We start from the raw sequence: 18151 nt of genomic DNA, 5'->3' as shown, positions 1-18151 counted from the left end.
TTATGACTTAAACATTTTCTTAAAGGACTTTTAAACTGTATTACAAAAGCTGCAGAGAAGACTACTGCACCCTGAATGGGGCTCTGACTGAGGCCTTACACTGCTCACTGATGAAGATAAGATAAAGTAACAACTCAGGGCTGGGGACATTCACAGATCACAAGCTTAACACCTCCAAGGTGGAGACCACAGCCCCAGGGCTATCAGCTGCCAGGCTTGAACAGACCCTCGAACCAGAGGGTAGAGGGAGGAGAGGCTTTGGGTATCTTGGAAAAGCCTCTGGTCAGAGGCACAGTGACTGCCCATCCTCCACTGTGCAGAGGAGCCCGGCTGAGGGGTCCTCACCGGGGGGGGGGGAAGCTTATCCACAGCAGGAGGGGGTGACATGGCCCATCACAGGGGCCCCCTCAAAGGGGTCCCCAGACCCTGCACCAGAGATGATGCAACAGACCCCCAGTGTTGCAAGGGACAGTGTGTCAAGCTGGCCCCTGCAAGGGGAGACACGTGGGGGTTCCCACCTGGCCCAAAGCATATATTAATCCATGGGACTCTGTACTCTGCCGTGGGGCGGCCTGGCACAGCGCGTGGTGGCATGGCCACAACGGCAACAGGGGACCCTCAGCACCAGCAGAGCAGATGGAGGGGAGCAACGAGACGGCATTGGGACCCTCGGATGGGTGATGGGGTTCCACCTAACCCCTGTCACCTCTCCCTGTCCCCCCAACCCCCACGCACACTTCTTTTCTTTTCTTTTCTTTTCTTTTTTTTTTCTTTTCTTTTCTTTTCTTTTCTTTTCTTTTCTTTTCTTTTCTTTTCTTTTCTTTTCTTTTCTTTTCTTTTCTTTTCTTTTCTTTTCTTTTCTTTTCTTTTCTTTTCTTTTCTTTTCTTTTCTTCTTTTCTTCTTCTCTTCTCTTCTCTTCTCTTCTCTTCTCTTCTCTTCTCTTCTCTTCTCTTCTCTTCTCTTCTCTTCTCTTCTCTTCTCTTCTCTTCTCTTCTCTTCTCTTCTCTTCTCTTCTCTTCTCTTCTCTCTTCTTTTCTCTTTCTTTCTTTCTTTCTTTCTTTCTTTCTTTTTTTCTTTCTTTCTTTCTTTCTTTCTTTCTTTCTTTCTTTCTTTCTTTCTTTCTTTCTTTCTTTCTTTCTTTCTTTCTTTCTTTCTTTCTTCTTTGCGTCTCTCCTATTAAATAAAATACATCCAATTTTTGGCATCAACATCTAACCTCGTTTGGTTTTAATCTTGTTTCTGGGAATATTTTGAACCTTCTACATTCTTTCCAGTTTATGCAGAGACTTAGCTTTCTTTGCTTCTCTGGGTTTAAACCAGATCGTAACAGGAGGGACCATGAAAATAATGAAGGGACAGTAGCATCTTATGTAAGGAGAGGCTGCAAGAGCAAAAACTTTGTAGCCTGGAGAAGACTCAAGGAAATCTTATTCAGTGTCTAAACACCTAACCACTGAATGCATAGAAACCGGACTGTCTGCGGAGGGGTTCTATGAGAGACTGTGGGGAACAGACATGAGTTGCGTTAAGGAGAAGAGAAAATCTGTGCAGCAATAGTGGTAAAGCACTGTCACAGACTGCCCAGAGAGGTTGTGAATCCCCATCCTTGGAGGTAGTCAGAACTCAGCTGCCCAAGACCCCAGACAACCTGATCTGCATAGGAGCTATCCCTGGTTTGCGCAGGAGGTTTGGATCGATGACTCCCAGTGTTACTATCCAGCGTATGTGATTCTGTGATTTTAAGATCCTGCAAGGTCAGTTGTCAAATGTGTGGTTTCAGCTGTGTAATTTATAAACTGAATGTTTTGCTTCTCAGGAAAAGATTTTTCAAACCAATGAACAACACTCGTTTATCATGTGAGGCGTTTGAGTAAGAAAACTTGAATTAATCTGTATGATTTTAAGTATATTCTTTAGAAAGGTGGCTTTGGTCTGAAAAAAAAAAGCAGTATAAAGCAGAAATGAATAGTCTTTACTAGTCATTCTTAGGTCCCCAGCACTGACAAGGGACATACTTCATGGATCTGTGAACCTCTGCAGTTATCTTGTATAGAGAGATAAGCCTCATCTGCAACCTTTGGCATGTTCTGTCTTGCTGATATGACCTAAGAAAGTCCTTTTTTAGCACAGCCTGTGTTAGTTTTGTTTTGTTAATAACACTTTACTTTTTTTCTCAGACTGTGGCTCTGAGATGGTGCTGTTATTTTTTCTTTCTTCCAGCCTCACAAAATGGTGTCTGTTCAGTGGGGAGCAGCATGTTACATGCTTGCGAAAGTGTTGACAGTAATCCATATGACCTCCTCTACAATGTTCTGCCTTCTCATGACTCTGACAAATCTCTATCACTTCCTGCTTAAGTGCCACAACTGTGAAAAGCAATGTGTTCCTGTGTTATCCCATGGATGTACATTTGAAACAAGCTCTATCTTGGAGCTGTCACAACCGGAGACCACAGCTGGTCAGGCTGAAGGAGGGAGGCAGGTATGTACTAAACATTTTTACTGTCTTGCTGTAGAACTCCAGGCTATTATCACCTGCTTCCTAATTCACTAATCCATTCTCTCAGTTTAAGCCTTTGATGTATTATAAACTATTGCACCTAAACACTGTGAGCAGTGATGATAAACAGCAGTACAAAAATAACCATTAGCTCTGCTGTCGGTGGTCAGCATGCTTCCATGCTTCCAGAGCCTGAAGGTTAAATATAGCACTCTGCAGTGCCAGCTTATCTCTCATGCAGCTGATGCAATTCTCCATAGCCTATTAATTTCAGTCTTTCATTTTGTTTTTGCATTATGAGACAATGTAAAAACTGTTGCCCATATCAGATTTTTAAGATGGAACCTCATCAAAACACTCTGTGTTCTGCATCCAGCGCCACAGTCAAGATGCTTTGGGAGTGTGGTGACTCAGGGTAAAGGCTGACATTTGAAAAATATTCCCATCATGCTAATGGTGAGTGGGTAGCTTGAGAAAACAGAAGTTAACTATGGAGGGGCATGAAGAGAATTTAAATTGACAAAATCCTCTTTGAAAAAGCCAAGGGCAAATCCGAATACAAAGTGCTTCCTGTAGCTTTTGGGTTTAGAGGAAAGAGGGGCTCTTTCTTTTATTTTTTCTTCTGGGGCAGGAGAGAGGTTGTATCTCGTGAAGCCTGTGCTTGCTCTCTTTGTGCAAAGAAGAGTGAAGAAGTTAAGAAAATGATTATCTGGATTGCAATAACCCTCCACTGGGAGACAAAGAGAAAGAAATGTTTCTCCTTTGCTTATTATTTCACAGTTGAACTTTTCAGTTACTTAGATTTGATTTTGCTTATGCTTTTAGCCTTACACAAACAAGAAGCCAAATAAAACAAATCCCAAAGCATATAACGTTGCATCTCCCAGGCAGATGTAATTTGAAGAAACAGCAGGCACACTTCAGGAGTTCACTGTGCTTTCAGAAGCATTTCCAATTCCAGCTATATTTCCCATGCTTAAATTGGGGCTCCGGTAGTCTCTCAGTAGTCAGAATTAACTTTGCAAGTGCATACATACTGCAGAACAGCAAAGCTTAGCACAAGCAGTAAATCTGCTGCAGTGAGGTGGAGAGACACTGCTGGGAGCCTCATGCAACGGAAGTTAAAGCCTGTTTTTCTAAGAATTGGAGATTTTATTTGGGTCCTAAGGAAAAAAAGGGGTGCATCTGCGTGGAGATGTGCATGGACACACCACACGTGCCACATGCTCTGGTCAATGCTTCTTAAAGCGACTGATGCAGGACAATTCCCTTCAGAAAATATGATTTTTTTTTAACACAGGTAAATAACTTCTCAGACCAAATCTTACTTTTTATTATTTAACTAACAAATCTGATGATGAAAACAGAAAGGTGAAAATTGGAGCCTACATTTCATAAGTGAGTAAGTCACAAGAACACAGCATCCATTTGTCAGGTTAAAATTGATTTTCTTTCAGCAAATGGAATACTTTCATTTCTATTGAAAATGCCAACAGTTTTAGTGGCATTTCCCATTTTTAGCAGAGGCATTCTTCTTCCCATAGATTTTAGTATTCATAAACAATCTAATTCAGTGCAGAAATTAATTTCAAAATGCTGTCTCACACAATGAAAATCATATTTGTCTGAGCTAGCCCAGCACTAAATATTTTTCCTGGGTTCTGAAGGATGAGAAATATTTTGCTGTAGTAGCACACCAGAGATGCCTTGTCTCGTACAAGGCTTGAGTGTCCTTACTAGGAAGAGCCGCCAGAACCAGTTAGCACTACTCTTCTGTAGAAATTTCTGTTGCCTTTCTGAAGTTAACAGGAACCTGACTTTATTACAAGGCTCAAACAGAGATTACATCCCATAATCTCTGCCCTGTTGTTTGCATTAACCAGTCTCCCATGGTCCATTTTCACTTTTCAGACATCAAGGAGAAATATCAGCCAGTTACTCTGTGTCAGCTTGGAGGATGTCCCAGGTCAAAAAAGAAGAGGAATAGTGGCCTAGATTGGACAAATCAGCTTTGGGCAACTCGAAATACAGGAACACCAGGTGGGAATATAGAGGCTATGAGGATGTGTTTAATGGTGTGCACCTTCCAGTAAGCATATGAGTAGCTGGCAAACCAAACAGAAATGCTTGGCAACCAATGCCTGCACTACCTTCAGCTGTTTTCAAAATAGCTCAACAGGATCCCATGTAGCAGGCTTGTGCTCCCCAAGTGCCTCTGCATCTGAGAGCCTCGGGGGTTGGTCATGGGCCTGCTTGTTGCCTCTCAGAGCATGGTTCTGCATGTTGGCATCATGCAAAGACGCAGATGTTGGCAGCACAGTTCTACTCCAGTGCTTTGCCCATGGGTAAGGCTGGACAATATTTTGATAATCAGAGATTGACAGGAATCTTGTCTTCTGAAAACATTAATTGTATTATTTTTACATGCATTTCTATTTAATATGTTCACTGTTGATAAATGGCCACTCTTCATTGCTAAGGAAGCTCCCTTGTTCTGCCTGCTCATCAGATCAAAGGCCCAGCAGATGCTTAGGGTGTCACTGACAGTCAGTGGATGGAAGTAAATGGGTCTTCTATGTTTAGATGATGGCTCTTCACTGAATATTAGGGAAAGCTTGAAGATAAAGTGTTTTCCGCAGTACAGAGAGAAGTGGTTGAAAATTGTGGTTTACCTGGCAAAAGGTTGGATAGTCCTAGACTGGAGCTTGATGGTGAATCTGAAACATTATATCCCAAAGTTGCATGTCCATACTCACTTTTCCTTTAAAGTTTATGTCCTTTCAACAACTTTTGTGGTGGAACATTGTTTTCTCCTCCGGAGTCATGTGTGTGGAGGGGAGGAAAGAGAAAGGGAAGGAGGAGCTTTGAATGTGTACAATGCGGTCTCATAAACATGCTATGTGCTTTACAACCACTTTTGCTTGAGTGAACAAGAGTTAATTTATTCAGAGAAATTAAGTAGAAGGTGGAATGAAACAAGGAATTTAGATTCATGGAAATTTATTTATTAAGTATATGCTATGTAATCCAGTTCCCAACAGTAAAGATCACTGGCATGCTGCAAAATGTAAAAGTGCAACACATTAGCAATTTAGCTTTATACTGTGAAACTGATTGTCTTCTTTATTCTGTTAATTTTGAAATGAAAATCCACATTTTCATGAAGAACAAAAGAATAGCAGAATGGAATATTTATTTCCTGGAGTAAAATCAAGTTGTGAAATAATTCCAGACTTATTATTGCCCCCAGGCCCAGTTCTCTTAATTGAGAGTACGTGATGGTGATAGGTGGTGTTTCATAACTGTGTTTCTGTCTGTCAAGAGAAATTGCACCTGATACAGCAGCCAACCTTCCAAGAATGATGAAACGATAAACTGATACCAAAACAAGAGCTGCATAGCAGCTTTGTCTGTGCTGGGGGGTACACAGTGTGACAGTACAACAACTTTGCATTCCAGCTCTCATCTTTGGGGAATGCTTGCCTTCATGCTCCTGGAGAAAGAGTGTCATAGGAATATCAGCCTTGGTGCCCTGCAGAGGCTAGGTCTTTTTTTTGTACATATGATGTATTTAAACCTCCTGCAGAAGTTCACAGATTACCCACCCTGGGTACCCATTCTTGCTGTTCATCTGTGATTTATGCAGTTTGTAGTGGGGAGAGCTTGCCAGCAGATGAGCAGGCTGGGGGGACTCCAAAGCCTCAGTCCTTTCTCTTTGGCTGCAAGGAATGCTATTGAGCTAGCTGAAGTGTTACGCTCTCACAGTGGTTACCAAACCTATGGACAGCATTAGCTCTTCAGCTGTATCACAAAACACCCCTATTGTCTCTACTGGGAAAGTGCAATATTCTGCCAGCTGTATTTATGACATCATTAAAATTTCTTCCTTGCTGCTCAAGTCCATTCAACATTATTGGAATAACATCAGAAGTGCTAAGTGAAGCAAAATGTTATATGCTTTGAAGCAGTAAGTGGGAAAATCTATGTAGGGGGTTTGTTGGATGCAGGAATACTCAGGCTGTCCCTGCAAGTGCATTGCCCTGATGATCCATACCACATGTTAGTTACTTCTGGGCTGGACAAGGTAACTTCTGTTCCTCAGAGCATTGTTTACCAACTAGACTTTCAAGCCATCTGAAGTAAATGAAGGGCATGGAGTACAAAAAGCAAAGCAGGATTTGCTTTAACTAAGATTTAGCAGTTTAACTCCAGTGTAAAATGAAAGGCTGTTCAGTGATTATAATAGTTATTTGCCACTCTCTAGTCAGGGTTCAGGTCCTGGTTTGATCATGAACATTTAGTAGTCTAAAAGATAATATTGATTTATTTTGTATGATCATGGTCAAATCACTCAGCAACTAAAACCAAAGGAAGATATTGTCCCTTGTGATATCAAGGTCAGTGTCTTCTCTCTGAAAACCAGGGTCTTTTTAAGGTTTCTGAAACTAGGCATCTCCAAAATGAAGGAAACAATAATACTTTGCCATGTGTCATGGGTTAGCAAAGCAGTGATTTTCTTGCAAAGAAAAGTGATTTTCTTGCAAAGAGCTGCTTACAGCTCTTCTATGACCTGACAGAACCTATCAGTGGCCAGTTTGAATATGGACAATTTCTTAAGCCACTTAAAATTTTGACCACCTCTGTGATCCACACTTAAGAATAGACAGACCCTGGGCAGGTCTCTCTCTCACTTCCAGCACTGGGACAGGTGGCTGTGGGGCCCTGTACGGGGGCCCGGTGGGCCCAGCCCAGGCCCTGCTCAGGCCAGGCCGGGCCAGGCCATGGCCATCCTGGAGCCGATGGGCTCTGTTATACCCACGGAACACCTCCCCCCCCATCCCCCCGCCCCCTAGCCCTGCTACCTGCAGATGGAGCAGCTCGGCTCCCCCTCTCCGGTGCGGCCAAGATTCAGCTGAAGCTGCTCTGTTGTCCAGCAGGGATCATGTAGCCACCAGCCACCAGCGATAAGTGAAATTCCAGCTGCAAGGCTGAGGTGAGATTAACCCTTTTTGTGCTGTGAAGAGCTGAAAACCTGAGGGAGAAGAAAGAGGAGATGCTTAAAGCTGAAATTCTGTTGTGAAGCTATGATATATCAGAGTATCCCGTTGTAATTTTATGAAGATATGGGGGGTGGAGCATTGAACTTGTGAGCAAAAGCACCTGCGCTGAGATAGGCAGATGCTGACGCAGCTGTAATTTCATGAGAAGTTTGGACAGGGAGAGATGGAAGCTATGAGGACTTTTGCTCCAAATGGAAAGGAGAAAACCTCAGTTCCTAGAGATGCTTCCAGAGACAGTTCTAGAGATGAAAATGAGGAGGACCCTTTGCTCCCAGGGAAGGAGGAGGACCTCTGTTCTTAGAGATGAAGATGCTCCCAGAGATGGGTGAAGAGAACTTTTGTTTCTGAACAGCTCAACCTTTAAATTGCACCCCATTGGCTCAAGATTGGACCCTCGAAAGCAGTTGTGGGAAAAGCTGCAAGTCGTGGGAGGAGGACTCTCACATGATGCGAGCAGAGAACCAACCCGGGCGGCTGTCTTGTTGTGATAGTTTCTCCGTTGCATGGGCAAGAGAGACTCCTCTTCCTAAATGAACTGAACAAGATTATTATGGAAGTGGTAAACAGACTGAACATCTCAAGGATTGTCTTGTTACATTGTCAGTGGGAGAAGGGAGGAAGGTGGGGGGAGGAGGAGAGTTCTGAAGGTATGGTATAATTTTTTTTTCCCTTTTCCTTCTTTTAGGTCTGTTAATAAACTTCTTTATATTCTTTCAAGTTTGGTGCCTGCTTTGCATTTCTCATAATTCTTATCTCACAGAAGATAAACAGTAATGAGTATTTTGGACCAAACCACTACACTAAATTAGTGTTTCTGCCCGGTTTCAAACCCAACCCACTACACCATGCTTGAAAGTGTTTTGTAGCATTTTCATAGAGATTGTAGTTAGAGACTTAAGAGTATGATATCGTTTTAAAGTTCTTTTATACTGAGGGTATAGCTCTGAACATATCCCAGTACTAAGAGGAGGCAGGACTGAGTAGTTCTAAAGCAGGTGAACATGGACAGTTTTAAAAAAAATCGTATGTTAAGAAACAGCTAGTTTAATACAACAGTTCCTGCAGCTCCCACATTATCAACACACAAAGGCACAGACATTTTTCTTTCAACTGAGAGGGCAACACAAATTGGTCTTAAAGCTTTCAGGAAGAAAAATGGTAAAAATAGCTAATTTACCTGATTTATGTGAGCCATTAACCATGTACTGCTATGTTCTGGTTCAACTTGGGTTGTAAATTTCACATGACAAAGAAGACAATTAAGGAAAAAACAGGTAAGAAAAAGAACAAATCGTTATTTTACTAATTTCTGCTTAGCAAAGATTTTACCACCACCTTTTCTTCCAAGGCATCTCAAATTGTTACCTGGATGTGTACATCTATGTATCTCTTTCTTCAGCTGACAGAATCAAGACTGCTGGGCACTCAAGGGATTTTAAGTTTCCTTCTTATGTGGCAAAATACCCTTCCCTGGTTTATCTACCGATTTTTGTACCAGATCAGCCTGACTTACATAAAGTCAAGCTAGTTTCTTTTTTATAATTTAAAATAAAAAGCTCTATTTTCTTCCCGTTTCTTGATTGCTGGTCCTCCGATAATCAGATGCTATTATGCCGTGTCTTTGGGAAGGCAACATGTATCTTTTGTAGTGCTCTCTAAGAAAGAGTAAGGAAGACTGGGGAAAAAAATACCTGTCATATATTCAGCTTGTGCAAATAAACAGAACAGGCATTTCAGCTCCACAATGTGAGTGGGGTCCTCCAATGACAAGGGGGTTTAGGGTACTCAACTGATGCAATGGTGCTGTGCTGCTGCCTTCTGAGACCTCATGAAAAGTGCCAACACCTGGAAGAAGAGCAGATAGACAAGGCCTGCAGCAATTTGTTTATTCTGGATGGGTGAAATGACGTCTAGCTGGATGAAACAGTGGTGAATGCAACAAACATTCACCACAACAACATCTGGTCTTTCTCTGCCCAATCAACAGGAATGTTTACAAGACTCCAGTTCCAGATGTAGCAGCTCATCCCTGTGGAATGGAAAGTTTTTCTGATGCTTTCCAGACCCCACAAGCACCATGCATGGAGACGGAACACCAAGCAGGCCTAGTCTGTGTCTACTGTCTGTTCTGTCTCCCTGAGAAACTCCCTCCTCCATTTTTTTTCTGAAAAAGCCAAGACTGGGAGTTTATAAATGCCTGGGTCTCAAGTGAGGTTTGACACTTGCCTAAACCCAAAATTCTATAGCAGAGAACGCTCTTATCTTGCTCCTTTTCTTTCCGTCAAAACCAAGTTCGTACTTGCATTTGTCAGTGTGGCTTGCTTGGATCTCTAAATTACAGTTGTGGTCCAGAAATTTAAATGAGGCAATAGTGTACCAGCTTAATTTTTGGGCAGAAGTATCATTGCTAGTCCTCATTCACTTTTTAGGCAGATAATCCTTAATACCTCACAAGGAAACCTGATTAAGAGCATATTTTTCTTGCTCATTATTCTTACAGACTTTTTATTATGTATTTTATTCTATGAACATTCAGTAAGAGAGCAAATGAGGGATGGTAGCAAACTTTCCAGCAACCTTGAGGAGAGAAAGACTTTCACTGTAATAACATTCCTGCAGTGATTACTGAACCCTTCAAGTCAGGCTCAGGGGAAGAGTATACAGAATAGAACCTGGGACAAGAGAATAAAATTACTTCTGAACAAGGTGGACCATCAAGATATATGTTTCTTTTTATATGCTATTTACTTACAATTTTTCCCTTTGTCTTATTCTTCCAGAATTCTGAAAGAAATTTCTCTGCAGGCACCAAGCCTTTTCTCCACAGACCTTCCCTTCAGCTGTGAATTCTTATTGAATCATGGTACATGTGAAGTGATAAGAGAGAACAGAAGGTATGACATTCTTTTCCAAGAGAAGCTTTAAAGGATGATAAATATTTGCCTAAGCAGAGTATTCAAGCCATATGCAAATTTGCATAATGGCACTCCAGGTGATGTGACGCATGGTAATTACTTGCAACCTGATAAAACAGAAATTCGGGAGCATGCTGCCGAATGCAAACATTCATTTGTGAAAAACAACACTACCTTGTCACTCCTTAATAAGGGTATCATGAAGAAAAGACATGTCTTTAGGGAAATGCACAAAGGACATGTCTAGCTGGACATGAAGGGCATCTCCTTGCCTCCCTTCCAGGAGTGTGATCACCGTATGTTCACTTCCTGAACAGAGCCATACCTTTCAGCTTTTCAACTTGCATCGATTCCTTAAAAGCTGAAAGATTCTCATCATCCCTCAGAACTACACATATTGGCCTGACTTTTCCAGCTCCCCCAGTAACATGGTTTGTGCTGTAATCACTCTCAATTAACAGCACTCGCATCATCAAGGTGAAGAAGAACACATCGGACTTACTTGCCTGTGGGCAATTAAATCGAACAAACAGCCCCTTGATGCTTGAGGCATGACAGAAGAAGGTCAATAGTTCAGAGCAGATAAATAGTGGATTGTAGCAGTGCATAAAGGTATAATTAAATTTCCATTTACCATGTATATAAAGTCCAGAATAGAACCATGTGTCAGATTGAATGTGGTGAGATTTTGCCCATGGCTTTTCCTGGGCCAGAATTTCACTCTGGGACACATTTTTATCTACTGGGATAATTTTTTTCTTAGTCCATCTGAGTGAAGTAGGGAAGTATTCAAAACGGGTAACACAATTTTCTTCACTTTGAAGTTTCCTTACCCGGGAGAAATACATCAGGATAGAAGTAAAAGGAGTCCTGCAAGTAGTTTTCATGTCCTCAACATGGTGGCTCCATGGTCGTCCACAATGGGCTGTGCCTGAAGGAACAGCTGCATGAGATAGAGAATCTGCTGAGCACTGAAGGAGAGCTCCTGGCCAGGACAAGCAACCACACTGTGTGCTTCAAAGTGAGCAGGTTCAAGAAGGCCAAGCAAGGCCTGCTCCCTTTTTTTTTTTCCCTTTTCATCACTTAAAAGCATAAAATACTGCACAAGTTCTCTGTGCTTAAACACTACAAGGCATTGTCTAATGCACTGATGCAGCTACTGGAATTTGGATAAGGGAAGCCATACTATACCTGTATAGGGAAGGTATACGTAACAGTGTGTTGCTGTCAGAACCTTAGGTCCCTTTCTCCACAGTGTGCTCTGTGCATCCTCTTTGTAATATGGCTTTTAAGTGGGATTAATGGATTCCTCAGACCTACCACACAATAGGAATTTCTGAGCATTCATTTAATATCCGTGAAGGAAGAACACAGCTAGAGCAATATTAACATTGCTAATATGAAAATATTATGCAAAAGCACAGAAGATGTTACCTGGCCTTAACTGTGGGAAATGAACTAAGGTTTTTGCTGATGCAAACAGCCAGAAGCTGATGGACTGCACAGCTTTTAAAGCTTCAGTGAAAACAGAGAAGGAACCATCAGAAAAGGAAGTAGCAAAGTGAGTAACTTGGGGGAAATTATCATGCTAGAGAAAATAGCCTGAAATTCAAATAGTTGCTAGGAGTGATTATATTGGGTAAAATATATATGTAAATGATGGGCAATATAAATATTTTTATTACTATTATGTAAGGAGGTCTGACAGTCATTACTTGAATGTACCTAACAATTTCTATTTTAAAAATATCTAGAAGAAATTTCATAAGAAGCTTTATTAACAAATTTTTTTTTAGATGAACATCAGACATAAGACAGAGAATGTGATGGGGGCCAAGGAGGTGCTTTTGTCATTTACTATTTGAATTTTGGTTGTACAGATCCATTTCCTTTCTTTTTCTCTGCATTATTTTTTTGTCCCAGGGTTAGAAGAACTCCCTCTTGCATTGTTCTAAACACAGTAAGCACAGAACTCCCTTTGAAACTCCCTTAAAAATTAAGTCAAAATTAAATTCACCAAGTCAGAGTTGTAGTTATGTGGGGTTTGGCAGAAGACAGCATGTTCTGGGAAGTAGGATCTTTGGGAAGTAGCCATTCTTTGACTTCCTTGAAAATAATAGCATTTTTGGCACACTTAAAGTTTGCGTAGGAGACAGCAGGACATTTGATGTCCAGGTATGATACCAGTTTCTCTGGGTATTAGGTTGTGCAACCTGAGTAGCCAGAACCTATCACATCTTCCTTTCCTAGCTGCAACAGCCATCATTTTATTGAAAAGGAAATTGATACTTCTCTCTTAGTGTTGCTTTCTCAAATTTATATTGGTACTCTGTCTTAGATTTTTCTTCCTTGTTTTGCTTTTATATTGGATGGGAAGAACTTATCTGTTCAATAAAGGGCTTCCTAGTATGATGCCCACTGGGAGTTTTATCCATCTAACCACATCAGCTAGTGGATGTCACTAAATCCACTACAGAATTGCACTGTCTTCTGTGTAAGACCAGCAAAGAATTAATCTCAGGCTGTGGTTGAAATACATATTTATTCTTTTCATTCAATAGGAACCTAAACAAATATTTAAGATGGTTAAATTGATTAAAAAATGTCAAAAAGTGTCAGGATAAAACTTAATATCAGCCAGAAATAGCTGCAAAAGGGAAATAATGGGAAATACCATCACTTTGCTATCAGTGACTCACTGTTGTGCTTCAAGAAAAGGTCTACAGATAAGAGCCTGATATTGGAACTGACAGAACAGATCCAGCTGATCTTTCTTCTTCCTGTTTTCATGCAGCTATGTGCTACATAAATTCTGACTGAGAAGCAGAAATAATTTTTTAAAATTTTTAATAACATGGTCCTCACTAAAATCTGAGATTTTCAAACAGAAATTGTTTGATCTCCTTTAAATTTTAACCATCTGACTTGCCTACTCCTTTAACTACCTGCCGTGCAATTACCCAGGTGGCTCCTCCTGAGTATGCTATTTCCTGCTGATGCAGTAATTGATGGATAACAGGAAGTGTCTGAAAGTGGATGTTAAATTTTATTCACTATAGGAATAGATTGCATTGCCACCACTGTTGCTATATTTACTTAAACCGGTAATCGTTGCCATTTTATGTGCCCTCAGGAATTGGATGCTGCTGTGCTTTCCCAGCGTGTCTCTTTTTCCAAAGACGTAACACATGGAAGGGACAATGGATCGAGGCAATTGCACAAAGAGAGGACTTCAAGGTTTGCCCACTGTTCACATCACGTGAGCCATGACTAGACTGGTCAAGCACAAACATATTCACTTTGACAAGGAAGAAAAGACCAGCAAGCCTTTGAAATGGAATGAATTAGTACTGACCTCTGCTTTCAAACTGAGAGTGCCTCTGGCTGGCAGGATGGCACACTGGTTGCCAAACCTGCCACTGTCTTTTGCTCTTGATGTTGGTTTTACGAGTTTCTTTCTCAAGTCTTACAGTTTTGGCAATTCTGATCAATAGAAACAAAAATTTCTATATCTGGACATTTTGGGTGGGGAGGGGTCAAGGACCTGACCATGGATCTTGGATAAGTCTTTTTGGAAGGGAATGACTGAGCAAGGGAGAAATTAAGGACTATTTTTCCTATCATTCTTACTCAAGTCTCTGTAAATCTCTGCCTTGGAAACCACGTGGGAACTGGGATATGTGTGTGGGGTTGATTTCTCAGTTATGGACAACCTTATCAGTGTGTTAACCACAAGGCTATCAAAAGCATAATTTGCTTCTGCATATGCCAGTGTAAGCTAATCAGAGAAGGATGGCAAGTATAATCAGGGCTTTAAAATAGCATGGCTATAAAAAGAGATCGAATTGACAAGTAGCTTTTAGTTTGGAATAGAGATGACTATTGTAGATATATAAAAATATAAATGGCATAAAAAGAACAAGAAGTGATTGGGATTTGAGTGAAAACATACTCAGGAATGAAAGAAGACTTCCCTCTCCACTGCCTTAAAGCACAAAGGAACAGCAGAAACCTCTTGCTCTGAAAAGTCTCCAAACTGAAGTGGGAGGACACACCAGGGGAAGGATAACTTGGTATTTGTCCTGGTTTTATATTCCTGTTGTGCCTACTCACTGGCTTTTTACAGGCATGGTGCCAGGCTGGGTAGCCCTCTTGGTATGGCCCTGGCTATGATTTAAGAGGCAGTACCTTTTTATAGCATTCTTGCAAGTACAAGTAATGTTAGATATAACTAGGCCAATCTTTCCCATATTCTTTCATATACTGTTGGGATTTCAAACACAGAAACACACAGACACACACACACACATATGCACAGACTTTTAGATTGTATTGTGTAGTACTCCTGCCTCATACGCTTCATAGGTATCACACTGTACAGCTGCCACAATATTCATGTTTCTGCTCAAACTGATGCCTTAGATTGTAACTTTTATATTTTTCAAATTCTGTACTGCTTAGTGTGTAACTCTGAAGTTTCTTGTAGCCTGTTAACTTCTGCTCTCTCGTGCTAGGTAGACATAACAAAGCCTCCCCAGGCCTGCTCTCCAAGGACACCCAGACCGTCCTAGGCCCAAAAAGTATAAACCAAAAGCCTTTGAGGGGGGAGCAAGTGGAGGGGAATTACATCATTAAACTTAAGCTTTAATTGGAGAATTAACCCTGATATGCAAATGAACCAAACCTATAAAAGTGAGAAGAACTCGTGACCTGTCATCCATCTTGGGGTCCATCTTGGCAGTAGCACCTGCCTGCCCAGGGTGTACCTTTGAAGGCCTTTCAAATAAATAACTACCTTTATTTCCTTACTCCTGTCTAGTCTCTGTTTCTGGGAGGCCTCTCAAGGCATGAAAACTCTAATAGAAGTCTGCATTTCAAGGTGAGTGTACCCACAGTGATACTACTTAAAAGATTTCAAAGCAGGAAATGACATAATTAAAGGCTATTATCCCAGATCTAGGAACAGAATAGAAATATCCTGTATTATTAAATGCTTCTGTTTTGTGAGAATGAATTGTGTTAGGAGTGTTTGTTTGTAAACTGATTAGAGAGCTAATGACATAAAAAATATGCATAAAACATAAACAGAGTCTCTCACGGGAGTTTCCCACATGCACAAAGGGTCCATAATCTGTTTCTCTCTGGCCTTGGTACTACGTGAAAGGCTTGGAATATAATATTAACCCTGAAATGATCTTTAATTGGGACAGGACTGGATTTCCTCTTTAATAGTGGCACATCATGTGGGTGATTAGTAGTTGTCGTGGGAAAATATTCCATATATATCTCTAAAGACATTTGTTTTCCAAGGCAATACTTTGACTAAAGGTATCATTGCAGACAGATCAGTCTGAGTAGGAAAACAGGCTCTTGCATTTCTGCTAAAATTCTCAAGTGAGACAAGGAAGACTGTAATTTGCTAAGAGTCCAACTCCAAACTATGGAATTTTCAGATCTTTTCATAATTAATAAAGTCAGTTGTCTGCAGTTATTCAACTTGATGGTCTTTAGTTGTTGTATTAATTCACTTCATTATTGTGTAGATTTATATTGATTTTTCTTTATAAAACTTCCACAATGACTTTTTGTTTATACTATCACAGGTTAAAATGTCTTATTTGCTTCTTTTCCATGCTTAATTAAAGCAAAAATAAAGGTAAAGGTAAAAATAAATGTAAAATTAAAAATAAAATTAAGAACAAGTTGTTGCCCCACTGTAATCCCATGAGCAAGCTCTGATGACAATGTCAACCCCCGTTTGAGAGAACAAAATCTCAATTCATGATATACCTATTTGCTCTGAGTTCTGTTTTATTTTTTCCAGAGAAATAAAAGCTTTGAGGCTCTAAGCGGACAGATAATGTCGTGTTGGCCTATTCTCCTTGGGATTCAGTTTCTGAAAGCTTCCCCTGCTGCTGTTTGCACCTTTTGCAGTACATCACTAAGCTGCTTCATTAGCTTGAGGGTTGGCTATTTAATTTTTCAGAAACATGCAGCTACTCTTTTAACACAGCTATTAGTTCACTGCTCTTTGCTGACAAGGGAAAAATAATTTCTAAAACAACATTTTAGAATTATATCACTGAGAAGATGGACTTGTCCCCAGATGCCTTGCCCCAAATTCCTCCATGGCAAATGATGGCTATAGCCTGTATTTGCACTAGATATTAACTGGCTATATGGTTAAATTAATGAGTGAAAACAAAAGAACATTTACTGAAACTGGCTTTAAGCTTGCAGTGATGAATATCTCCCACTAGCTCTATTATTTTTGGCATGTGCCTTTAGTCAGTGTTGCATTTGTTCAGACTCCTCAGCTCAGCGAGAGAGCTCAGATGTGTAACTTGTACAATTGTGGACACAGCAACCAAAGTCACTCTCATGGCTCACTGCTGACCTGTCTCTTTATTTTATCAGCTTGAGAAATCTATGATGTGTATATTTACCTGGTGACTTTGAGGTGCCATGGGGTATTTACAATGTACACAGATGCCCATATCCTTTAAGGCTGGCAGTTGCAGGCCAGGTAGAATGTGTTAAATCACCCCAATGTCACAAGATACCCAGATGCGGGCAACTGGATTAAGCTTCTGAAATCTGGCAAAATGATCTGTGCCTGTGGTGTCTGTGCTGTGGGGATGCAGCTTGGAGGTACAGCTGTTTCTGGGCTGATGGACTCAAAATGTTCACACACAATAAAAGTGTTCAGTGGGAAGAGGGCTTGTTTGCAGTTAAAACAAAGATGAACTGAATACATGAATCTCTGTTTATCTCTTGAAGGCTCTTACATTAACTCTTCTTGCTCCCAGAAGTCTTCTCATGTTAAAATCCATTCCTGCCCCACCAGCCGTATGTATAAATTGCCAGTTTAATGGGAGTGGCTGACATGGAGTTAATTTTCCCCATGGCAGCCCCCATAGTGCTGTGCTTTGCATTGGTAGCTAGAAAGTTGTGGATAACACGGCAGTGTTGTGGCTGCTGCTGAGCAGTGCTGGCACAGCATCAGTGCTGTCTCTCTAACATTCCCATCAAGGGGCTGGGAATGGGCAAGATCCTGGCAGGGGACACAGCTAGTCCCAAATTAACCAAAGGGCTACTCCATAACATATCAGCTCAGATAGAAAAGCTAAGGAGAGAAGGAGGAAAAAGGGACACATTATTTTCAGTGTTTGCATTCAGAGCAGTTGTGACGTGTGCTGAAGCCCTGCATCCCAGGAAATAGTCTGACATTGGTCACTGGTGGGAAGTAGAAAATAATTTTTTTTTTTTGTCTTTGCTTGTGCAGTATCCAGTAACACAGATACTTAGGGTTCTATTCAGTCACAGAGTCAGAATCTATTTGTACAATTCTTTTGCTAAAAGGCCTGGAAGGTGAGGGGAATTGTATTAAAGCCTGTTCCTAGTTTCAGCAGACCTCTGTATGAATTTAACATATTCTGTCTACATACTAGACCTCCCTTTTAATTTCTAAGGTAGCAAAAAATCTCAGTAATCATTAATACATGCCATAGTCATGGCTAGTGATGGTTATACTCCAAGAGACTTGCCTGTTTGTATGAAATTGGAGCCAGGCAAAAAATGATTCTGCTCCATTCTTATTGGAATATCTCCTAGACTTTCCTTATCTTTTTTTGCACTTCAGTAAATCAGCTACATCCTTGCATTAAATCAACCAT

General features: G+C 40.8%; 1 long non-coding RNA gene across 1 annotated transcript; it reads left to right on the top strand.

Moving 5' to 3' along the window:
* Positions 1-2382: 2382 nt before the first annotated feature.
* Positions 2383-16315, top strand: LOC138119142 (uncharacterized). Its single transcript, XR_011155400.1, has 4 exons — positions 2383-2482; positions 4412-4540; positions 10341-10454; positions 13609-16315. It is a non-coding gene; the product is annotated as an uncharacterized lncRNA (long non-coding RNA).
* The last annotated feature ends 1836 nt before the right edge of the window (positions 16316-18151 follow it).

The sequence above is a fragment of the Aphelocoma coerulescens genome, chromosome 1 (assembly GCF_041296385.1).
Source record: "Aphelocoma coerulescens isolate FSJ_1873_10779 chromosome 1, UR_Acoe_1.0, whole genome shotgun sequence".
Lineage (NCBI taxonomy): Eukaryota > Metazoa > Chordata > Aves > Passeriformes > Corvidae > Aphelocoma > Aphelocoma coerulescens.
Note: the sequence above shows the minus strand (reverse complement) of the source record. Positions and strands in the feature narration are given on the sequence as shown.